Consider the following 21462-nt stretch of genomic DNA (forward strand, 5'->3'; position numbering starts at 1 on the left):
GAGAGCATAGGTTAAGATGGTTTGGTCATGTTCAACGTCGACACGTTAATCACCCAATACGAAGAATAGCTGAAGTGCAGATTCCTGGAAGGAGTAGGAGAGGAAGACCAAAGAAAACCTGGGGGGAGACGATAAGGCAGGACATGTTGGTAAAGGGGATTAATATTGATATGACTCAAGATAGAATTGTGTGGAGAAATGCAATTAGGGAAGCCGACCCCGCATAGGGATAAGGCAAAGAGAATAATGATGATATGAATATAAACCTACTGCAGTAATTCCGTCATATAGTTCAATTATTCACGAAAATTTAGTAGTACAGGATGAGCTGGAAGACTGTAACCAATCTTGTAAAATTTATACCTTCTTCTTCTTCTTCTTCTTCTTCTTCTTCTTTTTCTTCTTCTTCTTTTTTTGTTTAGACATATTTGTCTGTTTTTTCAATGTGCCTCCAGTAAGTTGTCATTCCATTGTTTTCGTGGTCTTCCCACTGATCATCTTCCCATTGGGAATTGCTGTCTTTACTACTCTTTCTGTTGTCATTCGGATTATGTGTTCATTCCAATCTATTTTTTTGTTTCATATCCACATAGGCGGTTCAGATGGTATAAAAAGGGGTTTTTTAAAATGTAACACCCTGTAACTAAAAAATTTGCAATTGCCCTTAAATGAAACCTATACCAAAAAATCAGCCACTTATTTGTGATTAATTGCCGCACGGTTTCTTCTTAATTTTCATTACAATTAGGGAATAATAATTTTTTTAAAAACATCTTTTTTAAAAATTTGTCAATTTTGGGGGCGCCACCCCCGCTAAACGGTGGGTGATAAACATATGCTGTCGGGAAATAAATAGTAGGAAATATAGTCCTCTTCATTTTACTATTAAATAATTTTTTTGCAAAACGTACAGGAAGGGCTACGTTTCGCAAAAACCACAAATTACCCCCTTTAAAGGGGGGTTCCGGGGAGAAATTTTTGAAGGAAAAGTTAGTCTCATCATAAGCACCCCTTGATAGACCAGAAAAAAATAAAACCGGACTTGTGTCTATTTTGCGATGTTCAACCTCTCTTTCCTACACTATAAATGTAAAATATGAGTTAAACATGACCATTTATGTGGGTATGATGATTAACATACCGATACACTTTTGGCATAGTAACGTAAGTCACCAAAAACGTTTTTGTAGAAAAACCACGTTTTTAATTTAACCTGGTTAAACTTATTTAAATTATACAAAATTTACCAGGGTGTTTTTTGAGGTCTACAGTTTAATAAAGAACAATATTTTTTAAAGTTTTTGTATAGTTTTAGCGGTTAATTGATACTTAAGTTACTTTACGGGTTCTAAAATCTTGAGTCTTGATAAAAAATGTAACGTAAGCACACACATACGTCACTTTGTCGGGAAATTGTAGGAGTTAAAGTAATTTGGAAAGAATTACAAACAATCGTTTATTATAATAACGTTACAACAAAAATCTGATATTTATTTAAGTAAATTTATATAGCTATATGAAAAAAAAACTAAAGGAAATATTAAATTCTTCATCATCAGTGTCATCCTCTGCATCAGTCTCTGCTAACTCATCTTGAAGAGAAGACTTACATTTTAATTTAAAATATTCATCATGAAACCTGGCCGGTATGACATTATTTTTGCAGAGTTTATCCAGATCCCTTTTTTTCAATTCGGATATTGGAAGCAGTTGCTTATAAATTTTTTCAGGTTCACAAACGACCTTTTCTGGTCGCTTTCGATCTTAAAAAAACAAACACTTTCGGATAATCTGCAATTACGTATTCATTTTTTTATTTGTAGTTTATTAACAGTAGTTTAGCTTAAAAATATCTAGGCACTGATCAAGTGTCGGTAAGGCATAAATGGTAAATAAAATTCAGTTCTAAACAAGTGTTCTTAATAAACTTTTTTCTAAAAAATTCGAAAGGGTTCTCTTCTTTTCATCATAACTTGCTTAATTTCGAAGCTATTAACTTCTTCTGCAGCTCATTTGATAGGTATTACGAAGTACTTTGACAAGTGCTTTGCAAATTTTATAAAGTGCATCGTTTTCCCGTTATTTAAGCTTGAATGCTTAGATTTGAGTACTCGTCGAAAATAATATACACTCAATTACCCAGAGCTCACTTTGAATTAACGTTGGTTTAGTTCTTTATGTAAGGGGTGTGTATTTAGTTTTTTATCATCTTCAATTTCGTCAATAATAAGTTTTTTGTAAAAGCTTATAGTTTTTGAGTTATACGTGAAAAACAACTTTAAAACAGGCATTTTTTACGAAAAAAATAAAATCTTTGATATTTATTTAATAATTCAAAATGTATTGATTTATTTTAATAACGTTGTATAACAAATTTGGCTTAGAATTTGTCCCTCTATCGACTTATGGTATCATTTTTAATAAAATACTTTCACCCCCGAGAAGGGGTAGCATCCACCCCCAGGGTAAAAGCGCAAGTTTGCATCATGTCACCTTTATTCCTTGAGGTATCCTCTAACTACTCACCAATGTTCATGAAAATCGATGAAGGCTCAACGAAATCGGAGGTAAAAACCTTCAGTGACTGCACTATTCTATGCAAATCAGAATAGAAACATGCAAGCAGTATTTCTTTATTTCTAACCGTTTTCTAGATACAAGAGTTCAAATTGATAATTTTACAATTTTAAACTTATTTTTTTCACAAACAGTTTATATTTTATATCAAAATTTACAAAGATTTTTTAACAAACAATTCAACCGAATTTTTTTTTAGGTTATGTCAAAATAATTTGTAATAAATAAACGAAATTAAATATGAAATGGAGTTTTACAGGTTCATAATGTTAGTTAAGGTTTTAGAGTTTTTTGAAATAACTACAAATACATGTTTTTCGTTATAACTTACCTAAAATCAATCATTTAGTCGATTGTAGCACGAATCTGTCACTGTCGTAAGCCAAACACTGACTGCGAAAATCTGACGTAAGTAACAGAATCTGACCGGTACTTACGTTATTATGGCGGTAAACGACGTTTGCTTACGTTATTATTATGGAAATAGTGCTAAAGTTGCGTTTCTTTTGCGGGTATGATTAAAACAATTCTGGACATACGTTTTTAAAATATTTAAAAAAAAAGGTTTAAAGTAATTCTAGGCTTACTACACTTTGGCAGTACCTTCGAAACACTAATAGAGTTAGTTTAATGAAAAAACATGATTTTCGCCAAAAATGTCACTTACGTTACTTTGCCAAAAATGTATCGATACGTTTTATACTTAATATTTTAAGATAAGTTTCTTAAAAAAATATGTGATAATACAAAAAACGACGTGTCTACTCCGAAGAAAATAGTATATTTATTTAGGTACCTAATAAATGTCTGTGCATATTGACATATTTTTTTATTTCAATATGGTGCAAATTCATATTTTCCCATACTCCTTCTTCTTCAAGTGTCATCTCCGCGTCGGAAGGCGGCGGAATCATCAAAGCGATTGGGACTTTGTAGACAGGTTCTCTAAAAGTTCATTTGATATACCTCCGTACCAGTCTCTCAGGTTGCACAGGGTTTCCTTTCCTCGGACCTTTCCCAAGTTTATATATTTTAATTTTTTTTTGCACAAGTTGTGACCAAGGATTCCTATTTTCTTGTTTTTATTGCATTTAAAATTATTATTTCGTTATTCATCATTCCCAGAACCTCTTACCTTTTCCAACGATATCTACTCAATATGTTCCGAACTCTTCCATATACCCTCAAGTAGAATATCAGTTTTTCTATTGATGTCGCACTCAAGGTCCAAGCTTCCATTTCACAAAACAAAGTAGAGAAAAGCATATGTCGGTATAATTTAAAGAAAAAATCCATAAATAATCTCTCTGGCATACGGTTGAACTTAATATTTGTGAAGTTCAACGAAAGATAAGGGAAAAAGGATCAATAGGAAATATAAATCCCAAATAAAAAATATGCTCCAATGCACAGTTAGCATAATCTTGCCAAGCTTTAGAATGACGGTGGCAGTTAAAAAGGAAAAATTATCGTAAACACGTAGAAGAAGAAATATCGAACAACCCCACTATTTACGGGATTGTGGTTTTTATCTAGATTTAATTAATTTAAAAAACTCAAACATGATGTAGAAATCACTTCTATGTAATTGGTATATTTATTAAAAATTTTCAAAATCCCAATGGATTGAAAAAAATGTGTCCAATTTAGAACGTTTTTGGACCTATCAGTCCATCATCAGTGAATTTAAAATAGAATATGTAATCCCACTAATAAAATTGAAAGATGGTTGAAATTTTAAAAGTTAAAAAATGTGGTTATGATTACTTACTCGAATACTTGCTAAATAGCCCCAGAACCAAACAATGGTTGAAATTATAATTCAATCTACATTTTGTTGTAGTGAAATTGAACAGGCTAAACGCCGATGTTAAAAGATATAACCTCCGGGAACATGGTGAAACTCTACCAGGAAACTTAATCAACCATCTTAGGCCAACGTTGTCAAAAGTTTGTAAGGAACTTACAAGTGTCAAAAGTTTGTAAGGAACTGTTTGGAGTGACATTGACAGTGGAGAAGAAGGTAGTCGATTTTCAAAGGTTTTAACAAAAGGTCATGATCCAAAACAATGATAATATTATGATAAAGATTTTAATATCTGATCCAAAACAATGATAATTTTGTGGATCATGGCCTTTTGTTAAAACCTTTGAAAATCAACTACCTTCTTCTCCACTGTCAATGTCACTCCAAACAGTTCCTTACAAATTTTTGACACTTGGTAGTCAACGTTGGCCTAAGATCGTTGATTAAGTTTCCTGGTAGAGTTTCACCATGTTCCCGGAGGTTATATCTTTTAACATCGGCGTTTAGCCTGTTCAATTTCACTACAACATAATGTAGATTGAATTATAATTTCAACCATTGTTTGGTTCTGGGGTTATTTAGCAAGTATTCGAGTAAGTAATCATAACCACATTTTTAACTTTTAAAATTTCAACCATCTTTCAATTTTATTAGTAGGATTACTTATCCTATTTTAGATTCACTGATGATGGACTGATAGGTCCGAAAACGTTCTGAATTGGACACATTTTTTCAATCCATTGGGATTTTTAAAATTTTTAATAAATATACCAATTACATAGAAGTGGTTTTTACTTCATGTTTGAGTTTTTTAACTATATGGTATACAGTCAACCTAGGGAACTACCGTTTTTAGTTTAATTAATTTAATTTATGGTGATACAATTTCAATCCTACTATATAATTCTAAATGCCCCTCTCTTTTATGTATGTAAATATCCCCAGCAAAGGCATGGTTCGAAATAATGCCGTGAATGTCACAGATGTAGCGAAATCAGAATCTGAGGCAATCTCCATGTATATGTGTCATAACCCTTCCCAGAGAAAACCACAATCGCGTGTTCAGCTCTAATATAAATACATCATTCGTGTACAACGTCATTAACCCCGATTGCGGGGAATCGAGGGGCGGCAAACGCGGTCTGTAGGATTTGGGACACTCGGATTTACGTAACTAATGATTTACTAGACTACCCCCGTGCACACACATATCGAAATATAAGTTTGTTTTCGTCCTGTCAGAAAATATCAACAAAAACACCTTTAATACAATTTTTTAGGAATACCCTGTTTTTAAATATTGTAGCGAAAGTTTGTTTTTTAAATCTTTTATGATATAAATTCATCTTGTATGATATAAAAGTATGATTGACGATTCGTAGTCAATAAAGTAATGCAATTCAATCACTTTACCTTTTCCGAGAATAAAGCCCGAAAAAGTTCAATTGAGCTGCATCCAAACCATATCTGAGGTTTTTCAGCTAGGACTCCCGGAATTCTAGGAAAATTTTAAATAGGAACCCCGCGATAATTCACGAAATGAACATCAGATCGAACAACTGAAAAATATGTGTTTAATATTTTTTGAACAATCTATCGAATGACACCAAACACGACAAACCACGGAGGTGGGTTGGGGGGTTACTTTAAAGTCTTAAATAGGAACCACGCTTTTTTGAAGATTTAGATTCACTACGTAAAAATAAACAAAACTTTTATTCCAGACATTTTTTCGAATTATGGATAGATGGCGCTACAATCGGAAAAAATCGGTTTTTTTGGAAATAGAAAATTAAATTTAAAAATCGAAAATCCCCACTTGAATGGAAAATTTAGCTTAACTCTTTTTATTTTAGGACCTAATCTTCACAGACCATTAGGTCCCCATGACGCTTTAGTAACTGCAAATTTAGCATCCAACAATCCCCTACTTTAACGTACTGAAAAAAAAAAGAAATGGACTTTTCTGTTTAGTTACTTCATCTATTTCATACATATTTTTTTCACGCAATTTTATATTTGGCGTAACTTAAATAATATTTTCCGTCCATGACACATGTTCTTTTTTATGTTTTGAAATTAAATTTTCCGCTTGTATATTTTAGTTTTTGTTTATACCTATTTATGAATAACATCTCCACTATTACCATAGAAGCTGAGTGGAATAACACAGAGGATTACCAAGAGTGAAACAAAATAAATCACAAATGCACTATATTATTTCAAATTATTTTTTCTATAGCGGATATTATAACCAAGTTTAGCTACAAACAGCTACTGCTACTAACTTATTCAAGGGCCCTAGAGAATATTCGTAGTTCTATTTTATTTCTGAATCTCACGTTAATCAAGCCGCTAGATAGAGATTTATTCAAAAATTTTGAAATGAAAATTTTGGAGTAGCTCGCTAATTACAAAGATTGAAGCGTGGAAGCTTTTGCAGATTTTGTATTCGTAAAACTGAATAAATTCATTCCAATTAACAGGTCGACATTAGACAGCGTCTTGCGTGATATTCGGTTTGGGAAAGTAAAAAACTTTTTGTCTTGTTTGGGAAAAGTATTTAGTACTTATTTTAAATATTTTCTCTTTAAAATTCTTTGTCTCCTTTTATCTTCTATATTTACTATTCTTGCTATTTAACATATTATTATGACTGGGTATGGATTTAATTTATTCAGAACTATTTTGAGAGTAGTCACCAAATGGACGAAGAAGTATTGGCAGACTAAGAAAAAGATGGTGCGATAACTTAAACAATTTAGAAGACTAATAATGAAGAAGAAACAGGCTTTAAAGCCTACATACAAGAAGGAAGAAGAAGAAGAAGAAGAAGAAGAAGAAGAAGAAGATAACTATTTTCCTTTTGCATCTTTGCTACTTATGACATATTTTGTTGAAGAACTTAGCGACATATAAAAAGATTGTATAAGAGGCTTTTATTTCTTTTAATAATTTCTCACTTAAGGTAGTAGTTTTGTGTACCGGATTAATCATAGGGTGTTTGTTGTTTGTTTGGGTTTATATGACTGCGGACACTAAATCCATTCGCCAATTTTACTATTTTTTATTTTATTAGTCATTTTTTCGTATTTTATCCTAAAACTAATACTAATATAATAAACAATTCTACTAATAAATAATTATTTTTGTATTTTTTTAATAATTTTTTATATATTTTTTTTATTTATTTTTTCTAAATGATGTTCTCAGAGTTCCACAGCAAAAACTGCAACATTCTTCTTTAGCCCTCTACTTAATTCGAAAGCTATTTTACTATGGACTGTCCAAGTTCGTCATTCATTTTTATCTACATATTTTTTTTCTATTTTTTTATATATCTTTTTTATATTTTTTCTTTCTTTTTTTCATTTTTTTTATTTTTTTTTATTACTTTTTTTTATATTTCTTTTCTTTTCTTTTCTTTTTCTTTTTTTTTTCTTTTCTTTTCTTTTTCTTTTAACATATACCAATTTACAAGAAATGCTTACTCTATATTTGACAATTACAATTTAAGCTTAATATCTAAAATATGTTTATACAATAGTCGGTATACCAACTCATTATTTTCTAATGTTAATAAATAATTTAAATTAATGGGATGGTGGACATCAGTCAAAGAATACAGTGAATTTAAAAACATATTAACTTTATTAGAGATAAGAGAACAGGTCAAAATTTTGTGTTGTAGATTGCCCAACTGTCCACAAATACAGCTATATTAATTTTAAATAAATATGATGGAGTAAGACAGTGGTCAAATCTCATTCTGCATATGGTTCTTGTCATATCTTTTGTCGACTCCATTTTAGAAAACCAAGGTTTATCCGTTATATAGTTTCTGATTGATCTGTAGTGGTTTCCTGTATTTACGTTTTCATCAATATACCTTTCTTTCCATTCTTTCTTAATCTCTTTGAATAAATTTGATTCAATATCTTTTGGCGTACAAATATAATGGGTTAATACTCCTTGTGTCACCGCGTTTTTAGCCAATGCATCTACCATTTCATTTCCAGTTATTCCACAGTGGCTTTTAACCCATGCCAACTTAACAGACTTTCCTTGTTGCTGAAGTTCTTTAATTTTATTTATGATTAGAGCTCGGGAAATATGCACTTAAAAAACCCTAAAATATGCATGCAATATGCACAAAAAAACAGTTGAAATATGCACTAAAATATGCTTTTATGCATTAATGTATATAAATAAAAAACGCAGTAATTCTTGTATTGAAGGTGTTTAATTTATTTTATGCTAGTCACAAATATTTATTTATTTATTGAAATATCTATTACATAGGTACTTTCCTCCCCTACTATAAGCTAATAACAAATTTTCAGCTTACTATTAATAAACTTTTTTTGGTACGCGGGATCCATGCCTATTACATTTTAACGTAAAATTACATTCAGCTTATATTTTTAGACAAATATTTAAAAATGAAAACAATAATTAAATTAAACATATTATTATTACTTACCGGTTTGTTACAAACCGTGCAAAATATATGGCTGCCATTAATGATTTTGAACTCTGTTTTACTATGAATCCACTTCTTCAGAAGAATTGATTTACTTGCACTTTGTTTTAGCATTATCAAACACTTTTGATACACACTTACACAGAACTTTACTGAACTAACTACCGTTGCAAAGAAAAATGAATTAAAAATTTGTAAGTCCAGTGCCTTATTGCAGGATAGGCACATGCCGGTATCTTTACAATAGTATTACCATTGTTTAAAAAAGAATTACCACTGTTTTTTTAACAATGGCATTACCTATAAATCAGTCACTTTCGAACTGGAAGTTGATACTTGGACATTAGTTAAGTTAAAATTGTTAGACAAGTATATTAAGATGAAATTAAGCTTGATCAATTAAACTTTTTTTTTACTTTTAAGGACAAAAGGGCAAGTTCTTTAGCAGAACAGAATTCAAAATTATTCTGCACGTTATACCTACCTATTTGAAGCATTATTTGGTTAAGACGTCTCATTTTTTGGTAGTAAAAAATATATTAATTTGTCTGGACTAAAGGTGGTAAAATAATATGGCCTGGAAATTATATTTATTTGAATCTGCCGACAGACGACAAATAAACAGCCAGCGTCAACTACTACAATTTGTTATTTGTTAAGCTTTCGGCTTATGGGCTTCTCGCATTGTCTATGGGTCTGTTGTCCTACTATGCTAATACCAAGATATTATATTTTTATTTACCTAGCATTACTTGTGTCCTCAGATGTTTGTCTGTATTGTGATATATATCTGAAAAAGGCCGAAAATATGCACTTTTAATAAATGCATATGCATTTATACAATTTATCCAAAATATGCAAATATGTACTTAATATGCATTTTACATATTTCCCGAGCTCTATTTATGATATATAATTCAATGTAGTTCACTTTCGATTTATAATTTATAGCACTAATTTTACTAAGAGAACTTTTACTGTCACTCAAAATTATAAACTTTGAATGATTTATATTAGATAAATATTTTAGTGCTTCCATTATCGCTATTAATTCAGCTGTGTATATACTCATAATAGAATTTAGTTTAAACATTTTACTAATTTTATTACTGCTATCCCAATAGGCACACCCCACACCTTCAATATTTTTTGATGCATCTGTATATAGCATACAATAATCTTTGAACATTTGTGAACTGTCTGAGATAAACACTAATTTTCTTAAAGATAGAGCCAAATTGCTATAGTCCCTTAACATAGGGTGTTTATTTCTTAAGCTAAATTGAGGCGCTTAGAGCAACAGTGGCCTAAGCCACAAATTGAACATTTTTAGATTAATTTATCAATAAAAGCAGGAACATTAAATCTTCCTAATAACAAGGGTCTGCACAACCTACCTCTATATTTGGCTAAATGGCTCTACATAATTTGTAACGCCATCCCATAAGCACAGTGTAAATACGAATGCAAAGATTGCATTTATCTCAAAACTTCATTTTTGGGGTTAGGTCACTGTTACTCTGAGCGCCTCAAATGGTAGTTTGGGATAACCTTTTTCTCTTTGAACCAACAGCACAATTAAGGGGATAGAAGCAAAATCTTGGTCAAATGTTATTTAATTTCATTCATTTTTTTCGGGTGCTGAGAAAACTAATAAGTATTTTTGAAAAATTTAAACGCAGAATGAAAGATTACATTATTACCGAGGGTCAAAAGTCCCTGAAAACTTCTACAGGGTGTCCCGAAAAGATTAGTCATAAATTATACCACAGATTCTGAGGTCAAAAATAGGTTGATTGAACCTCACTTACCTATATACAATAGTGCACACAAAATAAGTTGCAGCCCTTTGAAGTTACAAAATGAAAATCAATTTTTTTTCATATATCGAAAACTCTTAGAGATTTTTTATTGAAAATGGACATGTGGCATTCTTATGGCAGCAGCATCTTAAATAAAAATTAAAGTGAAATATGTGTACCCCATAACAATTTTATGGGGGTTTTGTTCCCTTAAACCCCCCCAAACTTTTGTGTACGTTCCAATTTAATTATTAGTGTGGCACTATTAGTTAAACACACTGTTTTTAAAACATTTTTGCCTCTTAAGACTTTTTCGATAAGCCAGTGTTTATCGAGATATTTTGAATATTTATCGAATCCACCATATATTTGTATATGCAGTATATGGTTAAGTACGATTATAGATACCTATTAATAATCTGAAAATGTATTTTTAATTTACATTTTTAGGTATATTTTGAAAAAGAAACCACATCTCGATAAAAGGTGATTTATCAAAAAAAGACTAATGAGGCAAAATGTTTTAAAAACACTGTGTTTAACTAATGGTACCACAATAATAGTTTAATTGGAACGTACACAAACATTTGGGGGGTTTAAAGGAACAAAACTCCCATAAAATTTTTATGTAAATATATTAAAAAAGAAGCCGCATCTCGATAAAAACTCGCTTATCGAAAAAATTCTAAGAGGTAAAAAAGTTTTAAAAACGTTGTGTTTAACTAATGGTACCACAATAATGAATTAATTGGAACGTACACAAAAGTTTGGAGGGTTTAAGGGATCAAAACCACCATAAAATGTTTATGGGGTGGACAAATCTCACTATAATTTTGTTTTAAGATGATCCTGCCATAAGAATGCTACATGTCCATTTTCAATAAAAAATATTTAATAGTTTTCGATATATTGAAAAAAATCGATTTTCATTTTGTAACTCAGAGGGCTCTAACTTTTTTTATGAGCACATTGCACTAAGCTAAGTTAGGTTCAATCGAACTATTTTTGACTCCAGAATGTGTGGTATAATTTATGACCAGTTTTTCCGGGACACCTTGTATAATGCTAATTTTAATAAGTTACAGGGGTAAAAAAATAGAATATTTAAATTGATTTGTTTTTCATATATTTCATTCAGAAGAAACTTTTTGTTTATTCCAAGGAACTTTCGGCCCTCGGTAATAATGTAATCTTTCATTTTGCGTTTAAATTTTTCAAAAATATTTATGTTATCTAGTTTTCTAAGGATTCGAAAAAAAAATGCATTTAAATAGCATTGGACCAAGATGCATTCTTATATATTGCCATATTCATATATTCATTGGACCAATAAACGTACCCCCTTAATTACAACCTGCATTCAACATTAATTCCCACCACAATTTCATATCAAATACAAAACTATTGTTCTGAAGCTATTCTCTGTTGGCATCTTATGTAATTTACTGTTTTAATGGGGAATAAAAAAATAAAGAAATAAATAAACAACAAAACAAAAACAAAATTTGTTTAATTCTTTAATGTTTTGATAACGTTCAGAACTGGAAGTCGAAACGTCAAAGAAATTTAATTTAAAACTGAAATTGTAGTTTATTCGCAATTAAAATTGTAAATTAAATATAAAAAAATAATTTAAGTTATAAAATGCACAACTGGACTAGACATGCGTTTAATTTAGTTTTGAATAGATGAATGCTACTCTCCTCCCTAATGTAGCTTGGCGAATAGTTGTAAAATTTAGAACCTCCAAAGTTAGGTCGGTTCTCAGAAAGAGTTATGGCATGCTTATGAAGTCCCCTTGCTTTGTCGGTTAATTATCATAATGAGAATTAAGCGTGAAGTTTTGAAATTTAGTTATAACATGAAGTATATATACACTTGCAAGTATACATAGGTTGGAAAGTAGTTGATAGTTGATGTTTAACAAAATTTTCACGATATTATTAATTTATATCAATGTTAAATATTAGTATAAGAATTCTTCTATAATTTATAAAATATACTAGAGTTTTAAAGTTTGCTCATGGATAAACGAATGAGTAAACATTTATTAGTTTGGTATTGAATAAAAGTTTTAATTGAAAGAGGGCATAGTAGCTGATATTTATTTTTTACAAACTTTTTAGATGTTTTCAAGCCATCTCATACTGTTATCTAAAATGTTTCTTTATGAGCATTTCCCAAGTAGCAATTTTTCGACGCATTGGTTGTCAATACAAACAAATGCACTGTATACAACGTTGCCCAAGAGAATTTTCAGTTGTTTCGGCCAACGTCCCCTACCCCGACTGACATTACGATGTTACAACGTTAAGTAATACCTACCTTTAGTTTTAGTTATACGGGCAACTAATTTATTACCATTGTGACAACTACATATCACAGTTCAGTTTTTTCAACAATCGCAACGACTTAATGCTAAACTAATTTACGCCCTGGCCGACTCTGTAGTTGAGTAGTTATCTGTCACGTCACGACCCTAGGTGTTGTTCTAGAGGTGTGACACGTTTGCGGTAACTTCCAGAGGAGAAAAAGAATTTACTTTATAACCTTATTTTTCTTATTATTATATATTTTATTTTGATGGAAATTTTCCATTTATTTAACAACCTGTTTATTTGTTTTTTTAATAGCTGGTTTCCATTCCATTGTTTTATTTTATCAGTAGATTTGAGATTTGATAATTTTAATCTTTATAACAGCTTTTGTAGACAGTGTTGCAAGGTCAGTTTGTACTCTTTCAGTAGTTTTGTTTTCACAAAATCAGTAGATTCTTTTTAGGCCATGTAAATACAGTAATACAGTGATATGCACATCCGTCCTAAATGTCCCAAGAGGAATTCCACAAAATTGGAAACCTAATAATTCCAAACCACCAACTGATAATTACCATTTTTTAGCTAAAATCTACTAAATCAAAAACTGAAATATACGTAAGGATTTTTGGGATATATTTGGGATTTTTTAATAATAAAAACAACAGCTAACTTAAGGGGATAGGCGCAAAATGTCGTCTGTTAAAATGTTAAATGTATTTTAAATGTTTTCATTTTTTGCGAATCCTTAGAAAACTTAAGTATTTTTGAAAAATTTAAACGCAGAAAGAAAGATTACGTTATTACCGAGGACCAAAAGTCCCTGAAAACTTCTATAATGTTTATGTTAATAAGTTACAGGGGTGAAAAAAGAAAAAATTTAGTGTGACTTTAATTCCAAATATCTCGTTCAAAAGAAACTTTTTAATTTTTCTAAATAATGCAGTCTTTCATTCTGCGTTTAAATTTTTCAAAAATACTTATTATAGTTTCCTCATGATTCGAAAAAATGGATCAAATTCTGTTGAAATATACCAAAAATCTACTAAAAAATATTGCCTACTAGAATTTTTTAAAAAATATCAAAAATCTACCAAAAAAGTAGAAATCTACTAAATGTGGCAACGCTGTTAAGAAGAATGATACACTTTTGACACTGGTCACATGACCTCTGTCACCCAATAAGAGGGTGCGTTCTAAAATGGTTTTGATAGTCGGCGCGCCGGCCGGGTTTGGTTGGCGATTGGACTTCTAAGTTGTCTTATCCGTCTAAGGTTGGTAATAAGGTATTTTTTAGTAATATTGGTAATATTGTTTAATGCGCCATTTTGGTTTTACTTGAGATTTTTGGGATGTAAAGAAACTGAAAACACAGAATATAAAAAATGCAGTCCTTTTCTGATACCTTTAAAAGCACCATCAATACATTAAATTTATACAGAACATCTTTAACATAAATTTTGACTTTTATATTAAAATTTGATTTTTTAAATTTGCATATTTTTTGTCAAAAATGTCATAAAAAAAGGAGCGCGTGTGTTTTTTAAAGGTGAAATATCCATATTTGACGGTAATCTGAGATGCGTTCATAAATTTCACATCAGGTAATAAGTCCTTTATGTATTTATATAAATTTAAATACCCAATACGATGTCAAAACAGTTTAGTTTTTGGTATTCGCATTCACCATACAGGTGTTAAAAATATAGGTAAAAAACATAACTAGTCTGACTCCTTGAGCAACCATTGCACGCGCATGTGCTTTTTATAGTCGCTTCAGTTGCCTTATGCAACGCTTACGACCCGATGTTGCTTAAACAGGAGGTTGCCTAGGCAACGTCAAGACAACTCAAAAATCGTCCACCAAATCAGTGCAGAATAGGGTCGTCTTCTAGGCAATAACAATGGTTGCGTTCATCAAACAGAGAGCTTGGAATCGGATTGCAATCGGATTGGAAGCTCTTTTACTAGTGAACGGTGCGCTGAATTAATCGGATTGGAAGCGCTCGCCATTTTATTCAGCCTTAAATTTGTTATTGTGCTGTGATAGCTGAATCCCGCCAACTTTAAAATTAAGTTCAAAGTAAAATGGATAATTTAATTAAAATTGAATATAAATACAATAATTATTGTATGTAATTTATTGTAAATATTTGTAGTTCTTATTTTAGTATTATTAATATGTATCCTATATATAGTTATTATCTAAATTAAGTTAGAAATATTTGTGTTTTTTTATTTAACACATGAAATATTAACACAATATCTGTATAGTAGGTACCTACCTCATTTATTTTCCAACAATCCAGTTTTTGATTGATTCACAAATCTTATAAAAATTGGTATTGATTGCATACCAACTATTTGTAATTAATATTTACCTACAATAAAATTAAATTTAATATAGGTAGGTAGGTACCTATACAATAATACTCCATATTAGTTATTTTCAATAATATTTCCAATTTTTTATTCTTCTTCACCCACCGTTATGTTATTAATTTCTTTATTTAGCATACCTACTCAATATTGCATTTATCCAGAACATTATTGCCTTCTATATTATAAAATTGTGTAAAACACAATGTTCGTTAATCGAATATTTTCTGTATCAAATTTTAATCCTCTAAATTTGCATTTTATTAGTTCAAACCTTTCTACAGCTGACCGAATCTTTAATTTATTATCAAAATTTTCTTGTTCTTGTAGTAAACGTTTATTATTCTGGTAAGATTTCATTAAGTTAAGTATCTAGATATGCCGAATTTTGAATGAGATTTATATTCGCTGGTAAAATGGAATCTGCTCGAGTTAAATAGTTAATAGGCCTGGATCCTGCATACCAAAAGAAAGTTTATTAATAGCAAGCTGAAAATTTGTTATTAGCTTAACGGTGTCTAGTCGGACAAACTTTGATGTTTTAATTTAAAACAAACACTGGAACGGGAAGTTTTAATTGTTGAACAGGTTTCGAACGTCAGACTACAAAAACGTCTCATGTGTTGTGTCAGACAGAACTTCCTATTGATTTGCTACTCTTTCATTAGCATGCAAAATTAGACTGCTATTTATCACCAATATAATTCCTATCCTCTGACATGTTCTACGTGTCGGAATTATTAAAATGCCCAACATAGAGAGAGACATACTTTATTGATACAATGTACCAAAAGGCCATCGACCAAAGTCTTTCAGCCAACTGCCCAACATATTTTTCGGACAAAAAATTTTTCATATATTATAATATACAAAGTTTGCTATTGAATAAACTTAAAAACAACCTGCTAGTTTTCACAATCATAAACTTGTCAGGATGGCACGTTCCACAATTAAGGCTTCCCCTGTTCCAGTGTTTCTATACATCAAAGTGTGTCCAACTAGACACCGTTAAGCTATTAACAAATTTGAGCTTGCTATTAATCAACTTTTTTTTGGTATGCGGGATCCAGGCCTAGGTACGAAATTTTTAAAAGTAGACGTTTTAAAAAAAATTTAATTATACAGTTTAAACAGCTTTTTCAAAACTATTTACAATCATATTATTTGTTGTCATTTCATGGAATTAGGCATAATCCAAATTTAATATAAGTACTATGAAAAAAGAACTAGAGGGAGATATAATCTATTTTTTAATACGATTCTTTGATCACAACCAACTAACTCTTGAGATAAACTGGGAATGCAGTAGACATCCCTTTATGATGCTCATACAGAAGCACATTTCCAAGCAATCTCACATTACAAAGTTGTTGCTGGCATCCTATAAAGGGAAAAAATAATTATTTTGCATGGTTACATTATCTTGAAGCTGTATTCGATAAAAAATTCTGAAACGAGAAAGCTCACTTTAATACTTATCCGGGCAAGACATTTTACTTCCATATAAAAGACATGGCATTTCGGGCCTATTGAGCCCCACTTGCCCGGATAAGGGTTAAAACAGTAAAAGAAAACGCAGCAGCATAAGGTACTGTTGGTTGGGAGCACTCTGAAGACCACCATGTGTTCGTTGTTCTCTGATAATACCATCAATACAGATAGAATTATTTCTACGAGTATGGCTATGTCAAACGAAATAAGGATTGAGAGACCTTTTAGATGCTCTCAGTGAAACAAATGCAATTTTAGAGCCACAACCAAATACTAGGAACGCTAAGGAAGAAATTCCTCTTATTAAAAAAAGAATGGAGGGACAATTCTTGTTAACAAATTCTGCTTAACAATGGAGGAGGAAGATATATGAAAGGTTGTGTTAAGTACAATACATTTAGTTTTTATCTAAGCATGAAAATAAATATTATGACCACATTTGTACTACATTTATTTTCAAACAAACCAGTTTTTTATTGATTCACAAAAAATTTTTATTGATTACGATTTACAATTAACCCATTCGCAGATACGACTAATATGCATGTACTTACAAAGGGAAATTACTGTCTGCATATGAAGATGTGTCCACAAATGTGTTAATACAATATTTACAATAAAATTATATTATAGAATATTTACAATAAAATTAAACTCAATATACACATTGATATTCAAGATTAGTTATTTCCAATTTTTTGTAATTCTATATTATTTGGGTGAAAATCTTATGTCCAGAGCTCTTTGGCAAACCAAACGTATCCCCAGCAACAAATTCTCTGGTTTACTTAGCATCCACATCATAAACATTAATTTTTTCCAATAGAATTATTCTGTTTTCAAATTGGTGGATATGACCAATACAATTAAATAGTTCCTGGAAATATAACAATATAATATACATGATGTTATTAATTTGTTATACAATTTTACCTGGAAAGTAGTTCTGGACATACGAAAATGTTCTCTAAATTGGATATTGAATTATGGTTTATATATATTTAATTTCATCTCATCCTTCTGGAATAATTGTGAGGCAGGTACATCTGCTAAATGTATAACGGCATTTGCTAATTTCGTCCCCAAACAAAAATTCTTCAAGAATATTATCCATTTTAGCTTAGACACAGTTTCAGTTTTATTTAAAAACAAAACTGTCTAGGTTATAAATTATATAAACAAAGAATAAAAAAATAAACAAATGGAACACAGAACACTCTCAATCGAATGTCAAACGTCAGTCGTTCACTAGTAAAAAAACTGTCAGCGTTTCAGCGCAAATTAATCGGATTGCACTCGGATTATTCTGGTGAACGCGACCATTGTTGTAAGAAAACGTTGCCACGCGGTAGACAACGTTGTCGCGTCGACAAATTGCTACTTGGGTTCAGAAATAACAAAATCAGATTACAGTTGTCATTTTATAAACAAGGAACTTCACAAAACTGAAGAAGGAATTTAAAGATGGAAAGAACACCATATCGCCGGTCCGGAATAAGAATGACTAACTGCCTCAGCAGAGCAAAAAAACGATTTTTAAATATTTAAAATAGGGATTAAATCAGGAGTAATCGTCCAGGTATATCGGTAGGGCGTTTATTCTTACAATGATGTTTAATTTAATCCCCCCATTTCAACGCTTTTTACAGTTACGTCATTGTTCATCTGAAAATTTATAAATATTTAAAGTAGTGATTAAAAGACAGTAACTATCCGGAGCATCAGTATGACGTTTATTCTTACAAGAATGGCTTTTAATTTCATATTTCATCCTTATTGGTTCGAATTTCATTATCTTAAATTAATCCCACCATTTTTAACCCTATAGAGTTGTATATTATTGTATATATTGTCATAGATAAAGAAAGGCAGAGAGGAAAAAGAACATCTACATAATTATCTAATTATTGTACTTATAATAATTTGTATGCATAAATTTTGTCAATTTGTATTACGTTAAAATATTTCGTTTTTAAAATATTTAATTTTTTGTATTCACCATGTAAAATAGGTTTCGATTGAAACTACCCAGTAATTTATTTTAACAATGATAAAAAAATTCTATGAATTTTGGATAAATGTTTATAATGTTACCAGTGCGGTTAAATTTAATAGAAAGTGCTTCTAAGAACAATTCGCGGGTGAATGAGAATATACGAAAGACGGTGTTGTTATCGGAGTTTACCAGAACTATTTGGAAAAAGTCGGGATTTCCGATTTCCTAGAAAATATAAAAAGTAATGACAATTGGTAATTTGGATACGGTGAGATATGAAGAAGAGATATATTGGTGTTGGCCAATAGAACTGAAGGGATGTTATTGATGGAAGGGCAAGTGAGAAGACAGTTTTTTGACAAGAGAGAAGAAGGCAGTGGAATTCCGATAGCTGACAGGAGCAATTTGGTGTTGAAAAAGAAGTAAAAAAGTGCCAGTCTTCGTTAATCAAGGCCTTATAGGCACCCGTAAACACAAAGTACTGAGTAAAAGTTTTTTAATTTAACATTAAATTCAGTGACGAGTGGTAGCAGTTATACCAAGGTATTTAAAACTATATTTCTCCCTATCAATATTCTCTGTTGCGACGATTTCGGTTTTCTTTGGTTTCATCGACGTATATACAGGGTGTCCCGGAAAATAGTGCGTTCCTTTAAGGTATGGAGAGAATACACAATTTGGAACAAAAAAGTCCTATACCATTTTTTTCTAAAGTTAGCCGTTTCCAAAAAAAAGATTACATTGGTTTCCATATACCTGAATTTTAATCTTCAGAAAATTAAATAATCTGGCAACATGTTACGCACTGGTGAATAAGAACTCGTTTGTGCCTTACAGTATTTAAAATAATCCAACCTAATACTAACTATTTTTGTTTACTATAATTTTTTTTAAAATGTAGTTGAAATATGGCATAATTTTAAACGAATTATACTTACATATTATAAGATGAAAACACATATTTTAACTGAACCACCACTTTTGCGAACACATGAATTCATAGAGAAACATGCACTCGTACGACGAGAAATTCCAGCAAAACATTTTGAAAGAATTTTAGTAGGTATTATGCCTCTCCATTTATTGATCTGCCATAAATAAACAACATAATATCATAATATTACTCATGAACACACGATTCAAAAACATTTTCGGCGTTGATACTAAACAGGATTCTTTCAAATTATCTGTTTACTAAACATGGGACTATTTACATTTAGATTCTTGTACTTCACAGAGTTGCCAGGTTTGAATTTGCGTTCCAAAATGTTTTATAGTTTTTTGGTCAAACGGTTGAATTTAGAAAAAAATGTTATAAGAGTTTTTTGTTCTACATGGTGCCTTCTATCTATACCTTTAAGGAACGCACTATTTTCCGGGACACCCTGTATAGACTCCAGTGGAATTGGACATATGGACCTAAACTTTTACATAAACAATTTCGTAATTTTTAAATTGATTTTGGTTTACCAGTTCTAATTCATTTTTATATCTATACTGGGTAACTTTCTATTTTAAAATAATTTCCGGTATTTTTCATATTTGTTTACATTTATTTGCATAATCATTTCATAGATTGTTTGTTTTACAGTTTATTCTATTATTAAAATGTGTGTTTAATTCTTTGGTATAATCAATTTTTTTTTAATATACGGTTACAATTTACTTTTGAATTTTATTTTTCTATGAGTTTTTTTCTGAGTATTGGTTCTTTCATTTCTGGGATTGGATGACGTAAAACCTCGAGATAATTAAACTTCGAGATAATTTTTTAACTTGAGCCAGCCCAATAAAAGTTTTGTTACATTAATAATTGAAAATAAGTATACGTATAATTTTTAAATATTACATGAAAAAATAAGTATAATCACAAAAATAATATTACTTGTTACTGTTGTCAATATCTATACAATATGTATCTTGGTTTTCAAATTTTTCCTTATCCCTCAGAGAAAGACAAAGTGGCGCCCTTTTTGGAAAATTGTATATAACTTTCTTTTTGTTTCATTTTTTAACTATTTTTGGTTTAGCTCTAGTAGCTCTAATCTAAATATTCTCCGCTTCAATTTTTGTTATGTGCTAGTAAGAGTGTCCAATCAACCACCCCCACATTTTTTCCGATTCTCAACGATCGTTTATTTTGTGAGCCTCTAAAGTCTAAAGATAAACATTAAATAGAAATATGCTTTATTGCCACTGAAAATTATACAATTTTATGGACAAAGCTTAACATAGAGTCACAAAAAATATATATATATATATATATATATATATATATATATATATATATATATATATATATATATATATATATATATATATATATATATATATATTCAAAGTGATTATTTCGACCAAAAAAAAATAAATAAATCTGTAGGAAATATCAGGTATGTGGTCTATAATAAAAAATCTTTATTTTTTCTAAAAACTCAATATTTCGCACATTTTTTTGATGGCTTCTTCAGGAGTATACTGTAACAACAATTTTAACAACTTACAAAGACGTACAAACTAGATTTTAAAATACTTACAGAAAGTTAAAAGATTTCACAAATAAATAACATTGACATTAAAATAAAAATTGTTACTGTCATATATTAAAATGCATC

The 21462-nt window shown here is 30.4% G+C and overlaps 1 long non-coding RNA gene across 1 annotated transcript; it reads right to left on the bottom strand.

The window, feature by feature from the left end:
- Positions 1 to 17288: 17288 nt before the first annotated feature.
- LOC126880509 (uncharacterized) lies at positions 17289 to 18159 on the bottom strand. Its single transcript, XR_007696615.1, has 2 exons — positions 17788 to 18159; positions 17289 to 17731 (listed from the first exon to the last, which is right to left on the bottom strand). It is a non-coding gene; the product is annotated as an uncharacterized LOC126880509 (long non-coding RNA).
- Positions 18160 to 21462: the final 3303 nt, after the last annotated feature.

This window comes from Diabrotica virgifera, chromosome 1 (genome assembly GCF_917563875.1).
Source record: "Diabrotica virgifera virgifera chromosome 1, PGI_DIABVI_V3a".
Lineage (NCBI taxonomy): Eukaryota > Metazoa > Arthropoda > Insecta > Coleoptera > Chrysomelidae > Diabrotica > Diabrotica virgifera.